A 23003-nucleotide genomic window follows, 5' to 3' on the forward strand; every position below is an offset into this window, starting at 1 on the left:
GTCATTGTATGTCTTCCTTCACTCTTACATCTTTTCTTCTACCTTCCTTACACGCACCCCCTCCAAAGTTTTCTTTCCCGCACTTTCTTTGCATGCTTAAAGAACCTGGCGTTTTGAGTGCAATTGTTGTAAGCAAAGTGCAGTTTTTATAAAGATAAAAGAGATGTTTTAATTTGTTATGACCCAATTAAAATGCAGTGAGGGAAAGAGCTAGAAATGGGCTTCTGCCCCTCTCTTTTTTTAGCAGTGATAAAACACATTTTTTGCATTTATTTTTATTAGACTGTTGTAAATGGTTTACCCACTTGACTCATTTAGCTGGTGTTAGAAATAACTTGTATCCATAAGTGACTGCTTGTAATCCCTGGCCCAGATTTGCTCATGTGCTGAGCAACATCCAGACTTCTGGTCTCAGTTAAATTTCCAAGTCTGAGTCCAGGTTCTATAGCAGATTTGTTCTTGTGGACATTGATATTGCAAATGGTTTAGGAAAAAAGGACACTGCAACATAGTTTTTAATGCCCAAGGCACTATGCTTCACCTCTCATCATCTGCCCACTGAGCTTTCACATTATTCCTCAACCTCTTGATGACCGGATAAATCTACTTGGGAACTTAATGGCTGTTGAAAGCAGAGTCCGAGCTGTAGTCTATAAGGAACAAAATTGTACTTTGTAAAGGAGAGCATTGAAGGACTTCAGAATCTCATCAAATGCTATTTTTTTCTCTGAAGTTGATATATATAATGCATCTTCAGTTCCACTCTCCAGATTCAGTTGTGGACTTTTAGGATGTAGAACAAAGGAAGATGGAACAGGCAAAGCATTACACCTGCAAAATTTGGCAATAACTAGGGAGGGGAGGAGGGGGGAGGCCTTTATTGGAAATTTAAACAAAAATGGCATTTGCTTGAGTACTCAATGGCTACAATCCTATGGACACTTGCCTTAGATTAAGCCCCACTATGTTCCTTAGATTTTTCTGGGAGTTGTGTTTCACACATATGTTTTCAGGTGAATGGGGAAAACCATCTGTGACAAGGTGACCGCCTTATTAGTCACCTCTATAAAATGATCGCCTGGATTTTGCATCAATTTACCAAAATTCCCCTTCAGAGTGGCATGTTAGGCACTCTTAAAGATTTTAACATTTTTTAGGTTTATTTGAACAAACTAGCAGGAAAGGGAATTGATAATTACCCTGTGTTTGGGATTTGGACTTGGTAGACAGAAGTTACCGTACATATAATCACAGATCTGCATCTTATGCTGCTAAATAAACAAGAGACGTTTTTAGGCATAGGGCTGTTAGATTTTCACTGAAGGTATAACAGATGTTACAATACTTTTTCTTAGAGATTACTTGTTCTAGTTTGCCTGTTGAACTTCACACTGGTTAATCACAAGAACTTGAGAATGTACTCAGATTTATCCCTTTGTTAAACTAGGGTTTTTCAACTAGACCCTTTTCTCTGGCAACATAATTATTATCTTCTCTTTAAGATCAAATAACCTAGGCTTTTGGCATGTTTAGGGCTCTTCAACACCAGTTCAAACCTGTTGCCAAATCCTTATCTTCCAGAGTGATAGTCTTTTCACACTGGATATTAAGCTTAAAACTGGAAAACTAATTTCCCTCTCAAGTTGTATGTCTTTGTTTCACACAGAGAGAAGATTTATACTATTGAACCAGTCTCCACCAGAGCCTCTCTTTTTTTTCCAAAGCCACACCACACTGGCTCTGAAACAGACTCCACTATATAGACTCTTCTCACACTAGAGTTTCACACCACTCTCTTCATCCACTCTCCAACTAACTTCCAACTGCCTAACTGTCACAGTCTTCCTTACAGTTACCTGCAATTCTCCAGTAAGAGTGAGCTCCATGAGCTGTCAATCAGGTCACCCACTCATGCTCTTCCAAGCAGCACTGCCAAAAGCATGCCTCCGCTTGCTGTCCATCACACTATTACTACTAGACAACAGGTTGTCTGAAGTAATAACGGGTAATAGCTGGTAATGAGCACATTGCTGTGGTTCTGTCCTGTCCTTGGTCTTTGGATTATTTGCATAGTGGTGTTGTGTTCTTCTGATCTTTTGTTCCTCTCTCTCTCTCTCTCTCTCTCTCTCTTTTTACATATTTATTTATTTGCTGATTCACTTGTTATTCAATATGGCATTGTCTGAATGAACTTTGCAGTTAAACACACGCACATTTTTATTGTACCTTTCCTCCAAGGAGCTCAGCACATGATTTACTTTATCTTCATAATGATCCTGTGAGGGTGATTACCATTTGAACCTGGATATCATAAATCCTAGTCCAGCATTCAAACAATTACACCACATGGGGTTGGATCCCACAAGAAATGCATCATTGAACTAATCATCCCGCAAGAGGCATCAAGGACTGCCCTGAAGTTTTATCTTGTTTGCTGCCATCTTTTTGATTGTCTGATTGTTTTAACTTGGCTCTTATTATATGTTGCTGTTATTTATCTGTATCATAATAGTTCACAATCTAAACATAATTGTTCACAAACTAAACAAGCTAAAAGTAAATCATTTTGCATATAAAGGATTATTAGGCAAAATTTCTTGTTCCATCAAATACTGTATGTTACCACAGGAAACATACAGTACAAGGTTTGATAGCTCAATTCTCATATTGCAATGGGGATGCATTTGATGATGAAAGTGCTATTTTACTTAAAATAAAATAATTCCAAAATTTTTGAATCCAGTTCTGATGAGCAGGACTTTGTTCATCTAACCATTTAAAAGCTACTAATGTCTTGGCTAGGGTCAAAATAATTTCTATCTTCAAAACTTAATGTTGTGACTCCCCCACCCCCAAATTCTAACAAAATTGCCTCAGGACAAAAAGGAATATTGACTTGTTAACATTGTGTTGATCCTGGATATTAGTTGGAACCAAAATCTTTGCACTTGTGGACAAGACCACCAGCAATGTTGCAAATTTCTTGCATTGTTTCAGATAATATTGTGAATTTGAAGTTTTAATTCTATGCAAAGTTGTTGGAGGTAAATACCATCTAATTAAAAGCTTAAAAGCTTGAAATCATATAGCAAATATATTGAAGTGGATAGAGTGGGATATAACCCCAAAAATAAATAAATGAAGAGATTTTGGCATGGATGATAGTCCTTGTACAAGTGGAAATTCTAAAATTACTCTTGTCTGCTTGCTTGAAATGAAAGCAGCTGGACCTGCGCTATTTTTCCCATGTGTGCAAGACAAAACATAAGGCATTTTTTCCAGGCCTCAGATTCAGCAGGACCTCACAGGAGCACAGCCCCTGAATCTTTCTGAGAGTTCTACTTCCTCCTTCCCATCTTGCCCATTGAATAGTAGGTGCAATTGCATAACAATCCCTGGATGAGCACCACCTTTTTTTCTACAAAATGACCCCTGATTTTGTCTGATGTAATTTCAAAGCCAAATTAACTGAAATCATGTAGATCATCTGTTGTCCATTCCATTGCTTCCTGTTCATGTTCTTTTGATAAAAATTGTATTGAAGGGCTGTTGCTTTGCTGTTGGCACCTGTGGTACTGTGTAAGTACACGTTCCTTCCCATACACACATCACTGGATCCAACTCCTGCCTCTCTAGACCAGAGGTGTCAAACATATGGCCTGCAGACCAGAATCGTCCTACCCATGACTTTAATCTGGCCCATGTGTCTTTTCTCCCCTCTCCTGCCTGACCTCACCCTTTGAAGCTTGAGGCTGCTCCCTTGTCCTTGTTTTTGCCGTCTATGGAAGGAAATTGTTCTGGGCTTGCAAAGTTGCAAAGAATATTAGGCATGGTTTGTTTTTTTTTTCCATTAAGGTCTTTGTGTACTCTGGGATTGTTTCTAGCAGTCCTAGATCACAACAGAAACAGTGCTCTGGAACAGGATTGACAGCCTCCAGAGTAGAATGATGGTCCCCAGTAATAGAATCTGTTTTCTGGGACTGGAATAATAGGGCACAGAGTGGAATGACAGCCCCTGGGAATAGCAGCAGTGCTCTGGGAATGGAATTCCACTCTGGGGGCCCACATTGCAATCCCAGAACACTTCTGCTACTCCCAGGAGCTGTCATTTCACTCTGGGGGCTGTCATTCCAGTCCCAGAGAAATATCTCTGGGCCTAGGTAACTTAATGGAAAATCCATCCCACATTTTCCTTGCAACTTTGTCTGTACTGCAATGTATTTCAATGGCATGGAGCTCAAGTGGTTTCCAGTGTTTGTATGCTAGCTGAAGCTGTTGCTTGCTGGAGCTGTCTCCTTGCAGATAAACAGTTGATGTTTTGAGCCAGTACTCTAACCTAGGAACCCAAAGCCAAAGGGGGGACATTGCACTGAACAGTCACTGTTACTTTGAGTAGACCCGGGGAGGGGGGGCCTGCAATGCCCAGCCATTTCATGTTTTCCTAGGCTCAGAGCATTTTATATTTTTAATTTCTGCTGTAGTTCTAGTGCTTTTCTTGATGTTTTATTTTTAAAATTACATTGCCATACCCCACTATTCCCTCACCTTTCCATTTTAAAGAAAACATTGCAAGAGTTTTAATCATGTTTGTATTTTAAGTTAAAAAAATATTTAATCGTGTTTGTCTGTATCCTTTATAAAGTTTAGTGGGATCCTTTATAAAGGGAATAGTGGGATCTCCACTACCTGGCACTACATTTTATGTCAGATCCAGTCCTTGTAACAAATGAGTTTGACAGCCCTGCTCTAGACTGTTCCCTAATATAATGCGTGTGAATATTATTTTAATTTTTTTGTAATTAAATAGATATAAAATGTAGCACTTGCTTGGAAAAGCCTCTGCTGCCCTGTATGTTCTGGCATTGCATCCAAAGAGCAAACTGAAGCCTGTTAGGTAAATATCTATGTATTAAGCAGTTGCCATGTAGGGGAGGGGGGAAACACTGTTGGGTCTGTTCTGTTCTGGCAGTGAGTGGATGGATCACATTGGATGGGGAAGTTAGATGGCAGAGAATTTCTTAAGATCCCTAATAAAAGTGGTTGGGGGGGGGGGCGGGGACTGGAGAAATTCGGAGAACCGGGAGGGCAGCTATCAGCAAATGATATTGTGTGTAGTGTGTGTGTGTGTGTGTATGATGCTATTGCAAAGCCAAGCTGGGGCTTAAATGTAGTGCATAAAAGCCCCCAAAAAGGCTATTTCGGGAAACATTAGTTGAGCTTCCAGGTTGTATGTCTTCCTGTTCTACTGGCCCATTTTTAACTGATCATTATATCTTGACTTTTTATTGCCTTTCCTGTTTACGTACTCTTTCATTACTTTTGTAACATCTGCTATTCTTTTTTTTATATCCTCTGAAAGGCATCTAATATAATATGCATTATTAGTCTCTTACTGTGGATTAATTTTCACAAAGCATTGTTCCATCTGTTTGAACATAAATATGCTATCTTTTTATCATTCTTGTAAGCAATCTTAAAACTCCATCTTAAATTTGTCAGGATTTTTTTTCTTTCACTGAGAACCATAATCGCATTAAGCAAATGTAACAGTCATTTTTCTCTAGTCTGTTTCCAAACACCCATTTTGAACCAAGCTGTTCCCTTCTCACCTTCATTGCACTTGTGTTATTAAGAATATCCCCTTCCAAGCAACACACCAAATAATAATAATTCTCTTGACTATTCCGAAATCTCAAAACAAAACAAATAAATAGTATATGCTGAATTAGGCACTAATTGAACCTTATTAATATTGCAAATTAGTCTTTCTTTCCCCTCCTTGTTCCTGCTTATGCAAAGGTGTAGGATAATACAGCCATTAATTAATGGGGCTTTCAGCTCTGAACATTTTAAAATCAAATCATTGTGAATACTGGAAGAATAGAAAATGACTGTGGAAGACAGATTTTTCAAAGAACAGTTGCTGAAAACTATTAGGAGTTTAATAAGACTTGTAACTGTTTAGATGCAAGCTCTGTTCAAATCAGCGTGAGTTGCTTTGAAAGAACGATGGCCAATATTAGCTTGATGTTGCATGATTCAAAATCCCATATGTTCAGGGACTTCCCATGTGGAAACACTATACTTTTTCATGGACATTCCACATTATACACATGGAGATGAGAAAGGGGAAGCTTCTGCATGCTTAGAATTCCATCACAACCACTTCCTTATATCCTAAGACCATTTTCTGCACATTCATTCAAATGACTGCAACCACACTCCCTCCAGTTATTATTCTGCTTAGGAATTATGGCTCAACACATAAGAGTCTCTTTGCTGAATGAGAGCAAAACTCAGTCCAACAATGCATCTGGATACTTACAAGCAGAGCAGGAGTGAAGGTTGAAAACACAGCCCTTTTGAGTTAGACCAGTGGTTCATCTAGTGTAGCAAGCAACTTCTTTCAAATAATACTCAGCCAGATACTCCTGAAGGCCCACAATTAGACACAGATACCAAGGATTCACCCTGTTGTTGCCTTTCCCAAGCAACTAATATTACATAGATGGGCTAAACAATCCATATGTTGACTTCCCCTGTTGATGGTCTGCTACTCAGAACATTGCAAAATGGTCCCATTGCGCTTTTTAATGCTCAGTATAAACTAGTGGCATGGAACACATGTTAAAGAGTGATTATGTTGTGCTGAACTGGACACATTCATTTCTCCTCCCCAAAATGTTGGTTGGTAGTTCGGACTCATCATATTTAGTATTCTGATTCAAAATAATGTACTACTCTTGGTTGCATTTCAATTTGGCAAGATGGCAACTGTGTCAGCTTTTCTGTGTGGGAGGTGTAAGTAATCATGTATCTGTTTGTGTGTATTAATGCCTGTTCCCAAAGAGCTATTAATGGGCAGGACCGTGATTAATTGCTCTGTCAGGCATCTTGTGTCACATCCTGAAGGAAGTGCTATTCTAGCACTTGCACTATCAGTTGGAAAGAGTGATCTTAGTAACCAAAAAAGGCAGCGTATTTAATTATCTTTGGTGTTGCTACCAAGTATACAGCATTTTACCACAATATTTTTAGAAATAAATGTAGTCACTTTAAAGAAATGGGCCTTGTTCATCTGGAAAACAATACCTTAGGTTGAATCCAACTATTTTTTTTACACAGTTTGGCTCAGTTCTCTCAGTTACTACAGTCTTGGTGCCATATGTTTTTTATGCATGCAGGTCTCATGATACCCAAGCATAGCCTTTTGAGTGGTCAAAGTGGGCCTCCTGCCTTCCTTTTCCCACCACTGAAAAAGCTGATTGAATCCGAGTCCTCATAAATAAATAGACTGTCCATAGCCAGTGTTCTGTACAAGAAGCAGGGAGCGATTCAGTAAACTAGCGGATTATACCAAGAACTGGTTTTGAAAAATAGGGTATACCAACAGCTTAACATATACTTTGCTTTGTTATTCTCAATTTAAGAATGAGTGATGAGAAAAAAGCAATCAACATGACCTCATCAGCTTTATTGCAGTTGGAATATGTATGCAAGGTTTTCATAGAAAGGTAGGATGGGATGTGGGAGACTCAGGACTGGTTCACTCCATGCTGTGGATTGAGCTAGCAGTGAGGTGGCCAGAATGGAATGGTTGAACTTCAGTCTCTAGGTGGAGGATCTTGTGTTGGAATGTTCCTCTGTGCTTTGGAAAATAATCACTACAAATGGAAAACTGGCTCAGTAAACAAAGGATGGAAGAAGAAACTTTCTCCCTGCTGGGCTAGTTTTCTTTTTGAGAGAAGTTTTGTTAATTTGAAGAATGATTCAAGGCTAGAATCTTCTACCTACAAGATGATGAAGGGATACAGTCTACTCTTCAACCTCATTCTCCTGCATATTTGAAACAGGGCAGAAATGCCGTTTCAGGTTTGGGATATGAGAAGATTTTACTGTTGAGAAACGATTGGTGATTCTAAACAAGTTTCAAAAGCTGCTACTGTTGCATATGCTCAAGGTTAAATTGCAAATATATCAGTTTCCTTTAAAAGCATGTGCTTTTTAATTCTGTCTTTATGAAGATATTTTTCTTCATAAACAGGTACAAGGTCAGCCCAGATTTATACAAATGCAAAACATTTCGTAATGCAGTGTTCTGCTATACAATTCATCAATAAAAGAAACCAATTTCCCTACAAATAGATAGGTTTTATGTTAACCTTTCATATAAACATAACAAGTTTGGTTATAGTGACCTATTCAGAGAGACTTGCTTCCCATTCTCTCAGGTTTGGGATAACATGCAATTTCTAGTATTTTCCATATAACATTCAGGCTTACCATTTATGATATAACTAGGAATAAGGCCCGTTACGAGGAAAAATACAGTAGGTTCTAGAAAGAGGCTCTTGGCGAGTGTCCCCCCACCCTTGCTGTCTTCCCACCCACCCAAGTGAAAGCATCCACTTTCCCTCCCACCTCAAGGGGATCTGATCTCTGCCATCTGGAAAACAGTTGTAATTCTGAGTGATCTCCAGCCCTCACCTGGCAATTAGCCACAGTGGTTCCCCGGAGGAAATGACTGGTTTAGAGGGTGGAATCTATGACATTGTACCTGTCTGAGGTTCCACCCCTCCTCAAATCTTACCCTTTCCAGACTCCACCCTTTAAATCTTTAGGAATTTCCCAACATGGATTTGGCAACTGCTGAGTCACACTGGCTAGCATAGGGGAAATTGCTGCTGAATATGACTGTGACAGGGAGTAATACTGTGTATTGAGAAATAATTCAAAGACTTTTGAGTGGGAGATTTGAGGTGGGGGGCATTATGGGCCATTAACCTATAACCTATATTTAGGTTTGTTTTATATTAACCTGGCAAGTATGTATGTGTAATAAAAGTGTTTGCTATATGTTTCTTCATTAAAGTTTCTTCTGCAATTACTCAAGAAGTCTTACGATAGATTCTGGGAAAACAGTAGGAAAAGTACAGTCTTTTTCCACAGTGGGGACCAAAGCTGGAGGGAAGCGACCTCAGCAGGGTATAATAACACATAGTCCACCCTGCAAAACAGCCATTTTCTCCAGGGAAGCTGATTTTTGCCATCTGGAGAGCAGTTGTAATTCTGATTGAAATCCAGCCTTCACCTGCAGATTGGCCATAATAGATCCCCAAGAGAAAATGGCTGGTTCGGAGGGTGGAGTTTATGGCATTGTACCTGTCTGAGGTCCCATTCCATTTTAACCAAAATATTGCAGTAGTTTTAAGTATGTTTGAGTTTTAAGTTAAAACATAATACCTTTAACTGTGTTTGTCTGTGTCCTTTATAAAGTTTATATCTCCACTACCTCACATAACATTTTATGATATGCATGGCCTGGCCCCACAAAGTTCCATTTGTGTCAGATCTGACCCTGGTCTAGCTGGTAATGTTAGGTCTGGTGCTTGTGTTTATATGGGAACAAATGTATCATCTTTGTTTGTTAGAGGACTGGGTTGCAAAGCCCTAGTTCATGTTGGGTAGTGCATTATTGTAAGGGGAAAAAAGGTTAGGAGGCTATCTGTGGGCAAGAAAATGTCTGCCTCCCAGTACCTGTAAGAGAAGAACAACATTATCCAGCATAGTTTACATACATTAATGATGTGTTGAACTGATTTTAGGTTTGAGCTTTATGTGACCATCAGTGGTGTTGAATTGTTTCATTTCGGCCTATATTGTATCATGTTGTCCTTGGGTACCAAAATGACTTTATCAGTCTGTTTCCTGACTACATCAGGTGGATATTGTGATTCCAGAAATGTCTGTTGTAGATCCTTCAGGTAAGAATCTCAGTCAGAGAAACTGGAACAACTGCAGCTGTAGTGTAGTGCTTGGCTGTAGATAGTGGATCATTTGGTGTGTTTAGGATGGTAATAGGAACTACATCAATATATTTGGTGAAAATCTGGTGATAGTGAGTAAACATCAAACTAATTCTATATGCTACTGCACTGGCATGATCTTTTAACAGTTACAGCAGATACACAGATGGTAACAAATCTACTCTGCAGAAATCCTGTAGAGCAGAGGTGGCCAACGGTAGCTCTCCAGATGTTTTTTGCCTACAACTATCATCAGCCCCAGCCATTGGCCATGCTGGCTGGGGCTGATGGGAGTTGTAGGCAAAAAACATCTGGAGAACTACTGTTGGCCACCCCTGCTGCAGAGATCCCTTAGAAGTTAGAAATCAATTTCTTATTTTTCCATTAATTAATTTTATTTGCATTTACTGTTTCCATGTGATATCTTTTCCAGTCTGTTTCAGTCTTCAGCATGTGGAACTTCTTCTCTAAGAAACAGTACTCTGAAAAGTCATTACTTCTAATTCCTTTTTGTTACCTAAGAATTAGGAAAGAACGAGTTCTTGGCAATATTGCTTTATCTGTATACTGGGGGTAGAATTGGCACAACTAGTATTCTACCTGCATATGCAGATTGCTGAAACAGTTGTACTCATCACCAACAGCCTGAGGGAATGTTCTCTTTTCTTTGCCTTTAATGTCTAGACCAGGTACATTCTACCCAACAGGAGAGTTTCCAGCAACATAAGGAGGTAAAGGGAAAATGTCAACCATCACATTAGTTCCAGTAGGAGCGATAGCACCAGCAGGACAAGCACATAACAACACCACTTTCATTTTCTACAAGTAGGAATGTTGCAGAATTGTGTCAACTTCAATTTAGTTTGAAAGTTTAAGGCCTATTATGCATGAGAGTTTTGCCTCACATTCATCATTCATGTCTGTCGAGTTTTCTTTTTCATTCTTGTTTTTCCTATTTTCAGCACTCAGTTCAATTTCTATTCGCTGTTTCCATGGGTTTTCTGAGTGTGTTTTTGTGCTGTTCCCCCCCCCCTTCCTTTGCTTCCAAGATGAAAGCAAGTCAAAAGCTGCAGGTACCCTCAGATTTCCTACTCCCCTCAAAGGTTACTCCACTACCCACATCGAGGTCATCCCACCAGCTCTGCATCTTCCACCATCTTCCCCTCCTTCATTGGTGTACAAGCTCCATTTCACCCTCTCTCTCTTTTTTGGTCAAACATCATGAGTCTAGCAACATGAGACTTTTGCTAGTCTTCAGATTGCTGAATAAAAATATTAAAATGACAGGACAGTCCCATAAAGCAGCACAGATCTTTCATATGGGCTGGGCTGGCTACTTTTGCAGTTTCACCCAAGCTGCAAGAGGAGCCAGCCCCAGCCAAGGTGGCATGGAGCTCCTGGCTCCCACTATCCCAGCCGATCTTGAGCTGGTGAAGAAGCTGAAGAAACCGAATTAGCAGCTTTGCATTTGCAGCATCGCTGGAGCTCCCAGAGGCAGCCTGAAGTGGCTTCTCAGCAACAACAGCTTTTTAAGTACCTTACAGTCATCAAAGATTTCAGGTTTTCACGGCTGGTAACATCATTAGGGTTTGTAGAATCTTTCGGGCTCAAGTGCCGTGTTCTACTGGAGAAAGTTTTTCTTCCAAATGTTTCGTTCTAGGCTGCGGAGAACATTCTCAGTGGCGTTGCAGCTGGAGCAGGCGCTCTGACCTTCTTGGCTGCTGTGCATTGAGTGAGGCCAGGGCTGCTGGAGAGCTGCTATTTCTAGGCTGGAGGGGGTGTGGTGAAAGGGCAATAGGTTTGTGGATGTGCCCATTGTTTGGTGGGGCTTCCTGGAAGGGCAGTGATAAGGAAACTGGCTGTTGAATGTGACCATTGTTCTGTGTTAATTGCTGGGAGGGTTGGAAGGGGTGTGAAGATAAGGAAGATGGTTGTTGACTGTGCTGATTGTTCTGTGGAATGTACTGGTTGTTCTGTGAATTTCTGCAATTTATAGTCTGTAGGGTGTTTTGCAGAGCTGGATACCAAGATTGGTGGATGGAAATGCCTTCTTCCTTTCTGTTAAAGTTGTGCTGGTGTTTGTAAATCTCAATAGCTTCTCTGTTCAGGCGGGTATGATAATGTGAGGCCATAGAAAGGACTTCAGTTCTTTCAAAGTGGATGACGTGGTCTCCTTCTTGAAGTGCACGTTCAGCTACAGCTGATTTTTCTGGCTGAAACAAGCGACAGTGTCTTCATCACATTTGTCCTCACAAAGTTTTTGTTGCCCATTTTCCTTCCTTTTTTGTTCACCCCCCCCCCCTTCAGAAATTTTATTCCTCCCCCCCTCCACATATGCTCTGATGGTTTGGAATTAGAACTTAACTAGTGGGATGCCATCATGAGTTTTTAGAATTTTACTGGTTCAACTTTTTGAAATGTTTTAATTGGAATGTTATTGACCTGTATTTTTTTTTTCTGTTATATATTACCCGGAGCCTGGCCTTGACCAAGATGGGCAATTAAACAAGTCCAGTAAATAATAATTATTATTATAAATGTGAAACAAAATGCATAAAAGTCACTCATTGGGACTCTGGCCAATCATGGATTTTGCATGAAGATACCAAAGATTTGCACTTGTTACTTTGCCTGCTGAACTACTTGAACATTTTTCAAATATACCTCTTTTCTTTTGTAATCAATTTCTGAACCTTCATTGAACCTTCAAGGGGTTTTTTTCATAATAAGTCTGTCTGAGCACAAGCCATTGTATATTTTAGAGGCTGTAAGTAGGATGATCATTCTAGAACAAATAAGCCAACTCTTGGATTGGATTCTCCCATGTATGAACAGACACCTTCTCTTTCCTCAAGCAGCCCTCTGCTCTTCCTAAAAATCCTCTGCTGAGGTCTGGGTGAATCTTCTTGACCAAAATGCTATGTGTCCAAAGGGATGATGCACTAATGACAAATCCCCTCACTCTTGCAGTTATGGAGCAAGCTCAGCGCTGACTTTGGATGGTCTCTCAGATAGGGTGGCTCCTTGAGCATAAAATTGTTGCTTGGGGCTGGTTTGCACATCACTTAATTTCTCATCGCTTGATTATTCAGTGGTTCACAGCTAAACGAGTGAAGGCCTACATTGAAAATATGATGTCTGGATTATGGACTTTCTTTCAATGGTATGATTAATACAAAGCATCACATGAGCTGGATACAGACCAGCGGCTTGGGGTGGCAACCTTCCGTCCCAGAAGAAATCTGGCAAAGGAGGAAGTGCCCCTGGGGCGGTCAGACAGCAAGCAGCCCCCTGGTGGGACAGGGATGGACTGCACACACCTTGGAGGAGTGGTCGAACCACTCAAGCACTTGAGCAGCCATTCAGACGGCCAGAAAAGGCTGCAGGGAAGCGCCATGGAGGCTGCAGGAAAGTGCCACTAAGTGGTAGCTTTTTCAGTTGCTTCAATGGTGCTGGAAGATGGGGTGAGTGCAGGAGTGGGACAGTCTCCAGATGTTTGCATCTGGACTTGATTTTTTAATCCATCTGGGGCCGTCCCTATGTCACCTCAAACTGCCAGTCTGCACTCAGCCATGATATTGCAGTCATTTAATCATGATGGCCATGTGAGTTTGCGTTCTGATAAGAGTTTTAATCAGCAATCCATGGCATCCAAAGAATTCACTATAGAATTTGGTTGCATTACCATACCAATCTATTTCTCTGAAGTCGTGCTAATAAAGATGGTATTTATTCACTGTTTCACAAGGATCATGTGTTATGCATCCTGCAGCCAACTTCTGCTAGCATAAAAGCAATTTGATTTTTTTGAAGTGTTATTTTAAAGTTGTGGTACACTATTACAACAATGAAAACCTTACTGAATCCAAGTTACCTATTACTGCAAGGAATAGTACTAGTTTTGTGCTTTTAATGTTTTGCATCATAGCATGCACACAAAAGTTTATACCCAGAATTAAACTTTGTTAGTCTTAAAGGTTCCACTGGATTCAAACGTTCTAATGCAGGTAACAGTATTTCAAAGCAGAAAATGGTATGGACTCACCATTTTGCAAGGATCATGTGTCCAGTGCTACCACTCGCACCAGAATCCTTTTCATTAACAGAACACCACTTAGTTGTAAGTGAAAGCCACTGACACATTGTTGAATACATGACAATGTTTGCTACTAGTGTATCTCATGCAAAAAAGAAAGCTCCAAGCCACAATGTGCTTAGCATCACACATCATGCTCTTGTGTACCACTGCAAGGCTGGTTTTGGCATGGTGTTCCTATTTTAAAGCCAACAATTTAGAAGGGAGCAGCTGTCTCTGAAACAAAATTTCATTCATATACAATGGTCCAACTCAGATTATGGCAGCCACAAAACGTTGGTTGAGACAGCAGAAGGACACTACAGTAGATTTACTGTTTTGCTTGTTGTGCATTTTAGAAGTGATGTTCCATAATGCAATTTTGCACACAGATCCTATGCTATCTTCAAATGTTTGTTTAATTGGCATATTTTAATAGTATGAGTCTCACATCCAGCACTGTGAAAATAAATGGGTGCAGAAATGCATCCATGTAGATTTCTTCTTCAATTGTTGGCAGTTTGGCCCACACATCAGTTTGAGCTTATGCTCAATTTAAATGTGAAGCTTGGAGGTACAACTATTTTCCTCTGCAACTTTGCATTTGCAGAGCATCTTGCTTGAACCAGCCATATTCCAGCAACTGCTGGTTGCTCAAGCCCAAATGAGCTTTCTTATGGAAGACTGAAGTGATCTGAGTTCACCTCTTGAGTAATCAAGTGTGTTTGAACACAGTATACTATCCTGACAAGCATGTTCACAGCAAACTTCTTGGCATGTATAGGTTAAACTGGTCTGCTAATGGGGAGCTTAGTGCATGCTGAGTTATCATGCCACAAACTGGTAGCCAAGTTCTGTGGTGCAATGGTATGCTAACTAAGCATATGCAGCTTCTTTGTCCAGAAAGAAAACCAGTTTTAAGAAGATGCTGTGCTAATTCAAAGCCCCACAGGAAAGTGGCTTTTGCCTTGCCTGTATAATGTTTAAGTCAAGCCTATGCCTTCAGTGAAAGAGTCACTTCAGCTTGAGGAAGGTTACTTAGGCTGGAGGAAAGTTTCAGACCTTGCTGAGCAGAGTGATGGGATACTGTAAATGCCACCATAAGGAACCATCTGAGAAAGCTACCAATTTGAATCCAGGCCCAATACATGATACTGGTTTTGATTTTTAAAACAGTAAGAAGGTCGATGCTGGGTACTTACGTTGTCCAGTCTGGAACTTGAAATTTACACAAGGGACCTTCTTTAAGGAACCAAACTCATCCAAAGTTCATTTTGTGGACACTAGTGAAGGAGCATTTCTGCTGCTGCGCTGCACACTTACAGAATGCTTTCCACCAGGAGATGAGAGTGACTACTGAGGGTCTTCAAGTGCAATAATCAAATATAAGAGAAATAACACTAAGTAAGGGTTTTTTAAAATAATTTTTGGTTCTAACTACTGTTTAAGGCAATAGCTGGATGAGAGAGAGAGAGAGAGAGAGAGAGAGAGTCCTTGTTTTAAGGCCCACTTGCTCCAGAGGACTTTCTAATTAGGCTAAGGGCTGCTATGGGGCTTTCTTTTATGTAATGGAACTACTGGAAAAGGTGACAGTACTAACCTTTCTGGCAGGGTCTGAGAGCCACAAGTCTATCCATGTAGATGGGCATGGAAAACATCATTTTTTAAAAGTAACTTTTTGCTTGCTCCCTAAGCCACTCCATAGTAAACAAACAGAAATACAGGATAAACCCAAAGCTGTTTTCCAAGATGGTTTACAATACAACTTTAAAACAGAACATAAAATTATATACCTTAAACAGTCTATAATTTCTAGGAGAATAACCATATTCTCTCACACCGAGTCAGTGCCTTACTCTTCTTCCAGGAGTAAGACAATAACCAATCACAAAAGGGGGGGGGGGTTGAGCAGGAATGCACAGGAACACAGTTCTGGCTGGCTTGGCATCAGGGGGTGTGACCTAATATGCAAATGAGGTCCAGCTAGACTTTTTCTACAAAAAGCCCTGTGTTAAACAATGGTTGACAGCAGTGGGGTGGCCTAAATGCAAATGAAGTGCAAAAAAAATGACATGCAAATGAGTTCCTGCTGGGTTTTTTTCTGCAAAAAAAAACCCTGCCCAAAACTATTATTTACACTAGGGGTGTCCAACCTTTTGGCTTCCCTGGGCCACACTGGAAGAAGAAGAATTGTCTTGGGCCACACATAAAATACACTAACACTAATGATAGCTGATGGTGAGCTTAAAAAGGTCCGTGCATCATTTTCATGATATCCACCACCACATATAAGCATAAGGGGGAGGGGGATCAGTAAAAAACATCATCCCAATCCTCCCAGAAACACAGGGCCTTAATGTCCTTTCTGCTTCCAAGTCCTGCTGCAGTTGGCCCAGAGCTGAAACAGGAACCAGGCCAGGCAATGCACTATGCCAGGAGTAGGACTGGGAAAGGTCTAGCCTGGAGTAGGCAGCAGCCAGCAGCAGACCATCAGGCTACCTAAGTCATCCACACCAACAATAAAAGGGGGAAAAAAGCATAACATCAGAAAATGTGTCAATATGGTGCCTTCCAGAATCAAACAAGAACCAGGCCAGACTACAGCAAGCCCTATAGTGAAGAGATGGAGGGGGAATGCAACAGAATCCACCTGAAGCAGTGGAGCATCTCCATTTTGGGGACAGCAAGCCCAGCTGCACCACACATACCTCACCTCCAACCTTCACAGAGAGGGGCCAGCAGCTCCCTGACAGGGAAAACTCCTACCATACCACAAGCCAGCCCACGAGCTTTGGAGGCTGGCTTTGCTACTCCCCAGCTTTCCCAGAGAGGGCCCACAGCCATCCCTGTTAACTCCAGAGCACAGCTGAGGGCTCTTTGTCCTGGGTGGGAGATCCAGAGGGGCCGCAGCAGGAAGAAAAGAGCTGGAGAGCGCCCAGGAGCAAAAGAAGAGCACTCACACACACATGCTCTGAGTCAGCTCTGGCACCCTCTCTGGTGGAAGGGGGGAAAAGCAAGCAGGAGAGAAAGCAACCAGATGTAGCCTCAGTCCCAGGATCTCCTGCCTCTTCAGCACACAGTCCCAGGTGCTGTTTTAAGAAAGTTTATGAGTTTGTGTTGGGGCCACATTCAAAGCCATTCTGGACAATCACCTTATTTACACCTTACCAAGGCAACTGTCCTTACATGTTGAAAGTGTTCCTCATTGATTTCTGGCTTTCTCTTTATGAAATTCTGTTTCCTTCCTTTTAGGTAATCATGATGGTACATCAGCTAAAGTTATAAATCCATTTGGCTGTAATTATGTGATCTCATTAGGCATCTCACTCTAGGATAGGAAATCAGTGATTAAATTTCCATTCAGCATTTTTCTTCATCAGTCACAAAACAAGTCTGGTGATTATCCCACAGTAATTGTGAAGAGCATGCCTTCATTATTACACCACTAATTGTTTTCAGTTGAGGAGTTTGGGGAATTTCAGTTTATACAGATAGTTCAGCTAACTCTTTGAGAAATGGTGATCTTTCTATTGTGCTCAATGTGGCAAACATGTCTTCTGGATTATTTGCAAAGGCATAAAAAGTGGCTTGCTCTCTCATAATGCACAACATCACACAGTTGCATCACTAGTGATGTGGGTGATATATGCGGCTTTCTTCCACATATCTAAAATGATGTATATGCTTAAGAGAGTCCAATGGGGTTTTTGTTTGTTTGTTGATTTCTTTTACGTTCCTGATAGCCGCATGTGGGAGGGACGGTGGTTCTTGGTAAGCAGAAGGTCCCAGATTCAATCCCTGGCATCTCCAACTAAAAATGGTCCAGGCAAATAGGCATGAAAAACCTCAGCTTGAGACTCTGGAGAGCCGCTGCCAGTCTGAGTAAACAATACTGACTGATGGACCAAGGGTCTGATTTAGTATAAGGCAGCTTCATATGTTCATATATGTTCATGTGGATTGGCTCTCTTGCTTCATTCTGTTGAGACTTCCAAAGGTGCATTTGTGGTCTGCATTAGGAATGAAGAAATGAATGGGTCTTTTGGGCCAGTCCATTGAAATAGGATAACTAGGATCTCTAGTCTGCCATACAGACCTGTGATTCTACAACCAGTAGAAAATAATGGGAGTTATGGAAGCTAAAACTGGAGTAATTTTTATATATTTAGATATTTATACCCCACTTTTCTACCCAGTGGGAATCCAAAGCAGCTTACAACACCAGTCTTCCCTCCTCCCTTTAATCTTCACAACACTCCTACGAGGTAGGTTAGACTGAGTGAGTTGTGACTGGCCCAAGGTCATCCAGCAACCATCCATGGCAGACTGGTGATTCAAATCTGGGTTTCGCAGATCCTAGTCCAGCACTCTAACCACTACTTCACAATGGCTCAAAGCAAATGGAATAACTGCATGCTGGATCATTTGTGGCTAACCTCCTTCCACTCTCCTTTGTCCTTCAATGGCCTGGCAAAGCAATCTGACTCAACCGTGCTACTTCACTTCTGCTGCAAGCCAGGCAAGGCAATAGGTCTTTAGCTATAACACAAATGATCTGGATTCAGGGCTTAAGTGGCAAGTAGTTGGCCCATTGTGTGCAAGTCAGCAATTTGCTGAGCTCTAAAGATACGTGGATTAAGCCTCACTTCCTGGCAGAAGTCAGTTAAAGTGGCTTTGATTTGTACAGGCTAGCAACAGTGGCTCACTGTGCAGCTATTACTCCCATTGGGTATGCTGTGGTAGTGAAAGGAATAGTGAAGCCGTGGGGGCTTATAGATAGGAGTCACTAGGACATGTGGAACTATGGTGCGTGAAGTCTTTGGAAGAGAACCTTCTGTGCAGAAATATGCAGAAGTTTGTTTTCTAGTTCCTGTGAAATGATTCACAAGATGGTTCAAAGCTGTGGTGCTTGTCAGACCCCTTAGAAACATCTGGCTGCTCCTGTTTCCTGAACTAGCTGCCCTTGCAGTCTTCCCATTCAGGACATAGAAAATTTGCATTGATGAACTTCCATGCTTCATACTAGGTTAGATCGATGATTTTTTTTAGGCCATGTGGAGCTATTTAATGCTCCACCAAACTACATATTTGTCTCCTAAAAAATAAAGAGATCAGAGAGAAGGAAAATAAAGCAGCCCCTATATGCACCACCTGAATGTAGTGTTGCTAAGCAACTTGTACTCTCCAACTACCTATTTGTTGACCTTGAGGTGGATAGCAAAGGGCATGTAGAGGTTCCCTGCTAACTAGTATGGCTTTCGTCTTCAGTATAGCTGCAGGGCTAGGGCTGAAGCGTGACTGAGTCAGACCCCTGGGTGGATGAGGAAAGCAATAGGCAGAAGTCTTCTTAAACTGCAATCCTAGTGATAACAATGAGCATTCAAGTTACTGATTTCATGGGAGAGCCTTGGATATAGAATTGCAACCTCATTCTCTAATGAAATGGCAACACCAGCTTCTTGAATATACTTGTGGTTCCAGCATCAAGGGGAGGGGCCAAGGCAGGCACCCCAGGCAAAATTCCTCCTGACTAACATTCTAGTTTAGTTTAAAGTTTCAACTGAAATAACACACAACCACACCATTTTCAGAAAAAGTGGAATAAAATTGGCCACAACTTTTATTGGTTACAGCTGTAATAAGCCTTGGCACAGCATGGGGTAAGGATCCCACTCATCAACTGACCCGCCTGCCAGTCAATGCTCTGCTGGTCACCTTGGGGTGGCAGGTTAGGGATTCCACTAGGGCGGAAGCCCAGGGGTGGTCTCCCCTACCACCTACCACCTGAGCATGAGGGTAATCTCCCAGTTTACATGGGCACCTCAGTCCCAGGCTGGGCACTTCAGTCGCCCCTCACGCCAAGACCCCTTAAGAGGATCTCCATATTCTGGAAGTGGGCACGCAGGCCGATTTTCCAGAGAATGGATCCAGCCCCATGCTGATACTGCCACAAGAGCCGAGCCTCAGCCGGCTTTTGCCAGTGCTCCTACAGCTGTAGCCAAGGGCATAGGGAATCCTCCATACTGTGTAGCCAGATATCCATACAACAAATTAACTGCCACAGAACAAAGCAGGACCTTTAGCCATGTTGAAATGCCATGGTGCTGAATCCAGTGACCCTCCAATAGCATCCATGATCCTCTGCAACCTCTTGGCTGGCTTCCACTTCGCCAGTTACATCTTATTCGCTTGCCAACTTTGGTGTTGCTGTAAGCCAAAATGCCCCCAAAATGAGGTTGGGGAATTGTCAGGTGAGCACCTGGCTTAATCAGGATCTTTTAATCTATGTATACAGAATTCACGTCCAGAAATTATTGCTTAAATTTACCAAGGACACTAATTAAGTAAAACAATTAAAATTTATTACAGAAAAATACAGAACTTACATACAAGGCAATGTGCTCATGAAACATACATACAGTCCTAATAAAAATAGAGAGAATTTCAGAGATAACACAAGGATGTACAAACAGGGTGATAATTACCAATCGTAGTCTTTCAGGAAGGCTCCAATGGCAGAAAAATGAGGACTAGGGGGAAAGGGACCCTCAACTTGACCAAGAATCGAGGGTGGATTTAAACAGCGGGATAGGGATACTGCTAGATGCACACGTGTAAAAATGTTGGGTCAGAGGTTATAAAGCTTCCCCTGAGCCCCAAGGGGGTGGGAGGACCAGGGGTGGATGACAGGTGGTCAGCTGGTGCATGACCTCAGAAAAAGGGGCAGCTCTGCAGTGACCATAAGGGCTGGACTTATGCAGTAGCCAATAGCCAGTTAATTGGCAACCCATGGTTGGATGCTCATAGCTAGCCAATGAGCAGACTTGGCCTTAGTTATCTGATTGGATTTCCAGGCAACAAAGGGCCAAGGTGGGAGGCTCCAAGGTGACCATCAAAGGAAAGAATGTGGGACATTCCTGGGGTGGGGGTAACTGAAAGCTATTAAACATACCAAAAAGGTGTCAATAGATGGCCAAACTGCTACCTAAGGTGGCACCCAATCTATACAAAAACACTTGGCTCTGTATGATGCTGTTCTTCCTCTTCTTTATTCCTCTGCTGGTGCCATCTTTTGTCTTGGCTCTGATGAACAAAGGCTGAGGCAGTCTGGCAGATTCACCTCCTGGGGTGAGTTTGATTGCCTTATGCACAGGTGACATCTATTGGGTACGTGAGCATCCTGCTTCGCTATCATGGAGTCTGGTGAGGCAGGAAGATAGAGGCTAGTGGTGTTAGCCTTCCCATAGGGATTCCATGTCAGGGTCTGGAAACCACTTGTCTGGACAGTCCCTGACAGCGCACCTTCTCCCGCTGCAACGGCTGAGATGGCTATCACACGGAGTGACTGGAAACTCATCTTTCCTCCTGGTCAGCACTCTTCCAGAGACGCTGAGCGCTTGCTGCAATGTTATCAGTGCTCACATAAGTCCCTTATATTCAGGTAGACAAAAACCCACATTTCTTGGCAGATATGTGTGAGCTGTATCTCCAGGGGGCCTGGCAATTGTACTGGTGATCACGATGTCCATGTGTATGAAAAGTAGGGGGCCTTTTGCTCACACTGCAGCCAGTTCAAATTGGAAGATCATCACCGCCAGAAGTATCTCCCCCAATGTCAATTCCATCTTATCCACAGGGTGTGCCCCTTGCCAACTTTGGCGCTGGAGCCCGTTCACCAGAAGATCATCACTGCCAGAAGTATTTCCCCCAATGTCTTCAACGTGGCTGTGTACCAGCCCTCTACCCTGTACCTTTATTTCTGTAGATATTTTTTTGTCTTTCTGCATACTGGCATTACCTGATGCAATGAATGATTACTGCGTACAATAAAGGTTTTCCTGGGTTTTGGTTCACATGTACTGTGAACATGTGAAACACTGTGAAGCCGCAACTATATGTGTTATCCCTTTCAGACAAAATGACAATTGTGCATATCAGGAGGATCGCATGTATTGCATTCTCTCCACATGTGTAGTGAAAAGAATAACTGCAAAAGGGCAGAATGGATTTGGAGATTCTGGGGGAGGCTGGTGAATGTCAGCGCTGATGCTACAATTTCTGCATCCAGAGCAGAAGTCGTGGGATTGGATTCTACATTCATGGGACCTTTAGGAAAGGAAAGGTCCATTGTGCAACCACCAGTTGTTTCTGACTCTGGGGTGACGTTGCTTTCACAATGTTTTCACGGCAGGCTTTTTACAGGGTGGTTTGCCATTGCCTTCCAGAGTCTTTTACACTTTCCCCCCAGCAAGCTGGGTACTCATTTTATCGACCTCAGAAGGATGGAAGGCCGAGTCAACCTTGGGCCGGCTACCTGAATCTAGCTTCTGCCGGAATCAAACTCAGGTTGTGTGCAGAGAGTTCAGACCACAGTACTGCAGTACTGCTGCTTTACCACTCTGCGCCACAGGGCCGCATATGGGACCATTAGAACCAAGATAAAAGATTTATAAGGATTTGGCTATTGTTGCCTCCCAAATATCTACAAAAGGCTCCCTGAACTCCCCCAAAGAACAGTTTAGATAACCTACCTTTCCCCAATATGCTTCAAACTTGTTATCCTTCTACAGCTCACCTCCAATTGCAAATAGCTGGTGCTATCATATGGCAGAGATCATTCCTTCATCTTAGAACTAAACATATCACAGCAAGTGAAACAGAAAGAACTGTTCATATAGTCTCAAGTCAAATGCTGATCTAAAAAAAAGGTTAAGTTAATATTTTCTACAAAACTGAAGGAAAATTCACTAATTCTGGGCATAATCTGCTTTGATTTCCCCATTCCCCATTGCTGCACGCAGGGGTTATAAAAACTAAAACAGAAAGGGCCAACCAAGTAATCTTGTAAAACCCTTTGTGAATTCAAGACTGTTCTGACAGAAAACTCTAGTCTACTTGAAATGATTCAGACATTGAATAATAAATGAAAGTCCAGATTTTATATTCCCTCATGTCCCTGGAATGAGGAGTTTTAGCCCTGTTCAATGATAGTGACTCATTTTGCTGTCATCCTCTAAATCAGCATTTATTTGGCAACAGTTGTTGTCAGTTACCCACAGCTGCAGTTACTAGCACAGCAGAGGAAGTCAAACAACATTGTTGTTGTCTGCCTTATGGAGTGG

General features: G+C 41.8%; 1 protein-coding gene across 9 annotated transcripts in view; it reads left to right on the forward strand.

Annotated features, from left to right (window-relative positions):
- LINGO2 (leucine rich repeat and Ig domain containing 2) overlaps positions 1–23003 on the forward strand; it is an 888319-nt gene that overhangs the window by 589873 nt on the left and 275443 nt on the right. The window lies entirely within an intron of this gene.

The sequence above is a fragment of the Heteronotia binoei genome, chromosome 4, assembly GCF_032191835.1.
Source record: "Heteronotia binoei isolate CCM8104 ecotype False Entrance Well chromosome 4, APGP_CSIRO_Hbin_v1, whole genome shotgun sequence".
Classification (NCBI taxonomy): Eukaryota; Metazoa; Chordata; class Lepidosauria; order Squamata; family Gekkonidae; genus Heteronotia; species Heteronotia binoei.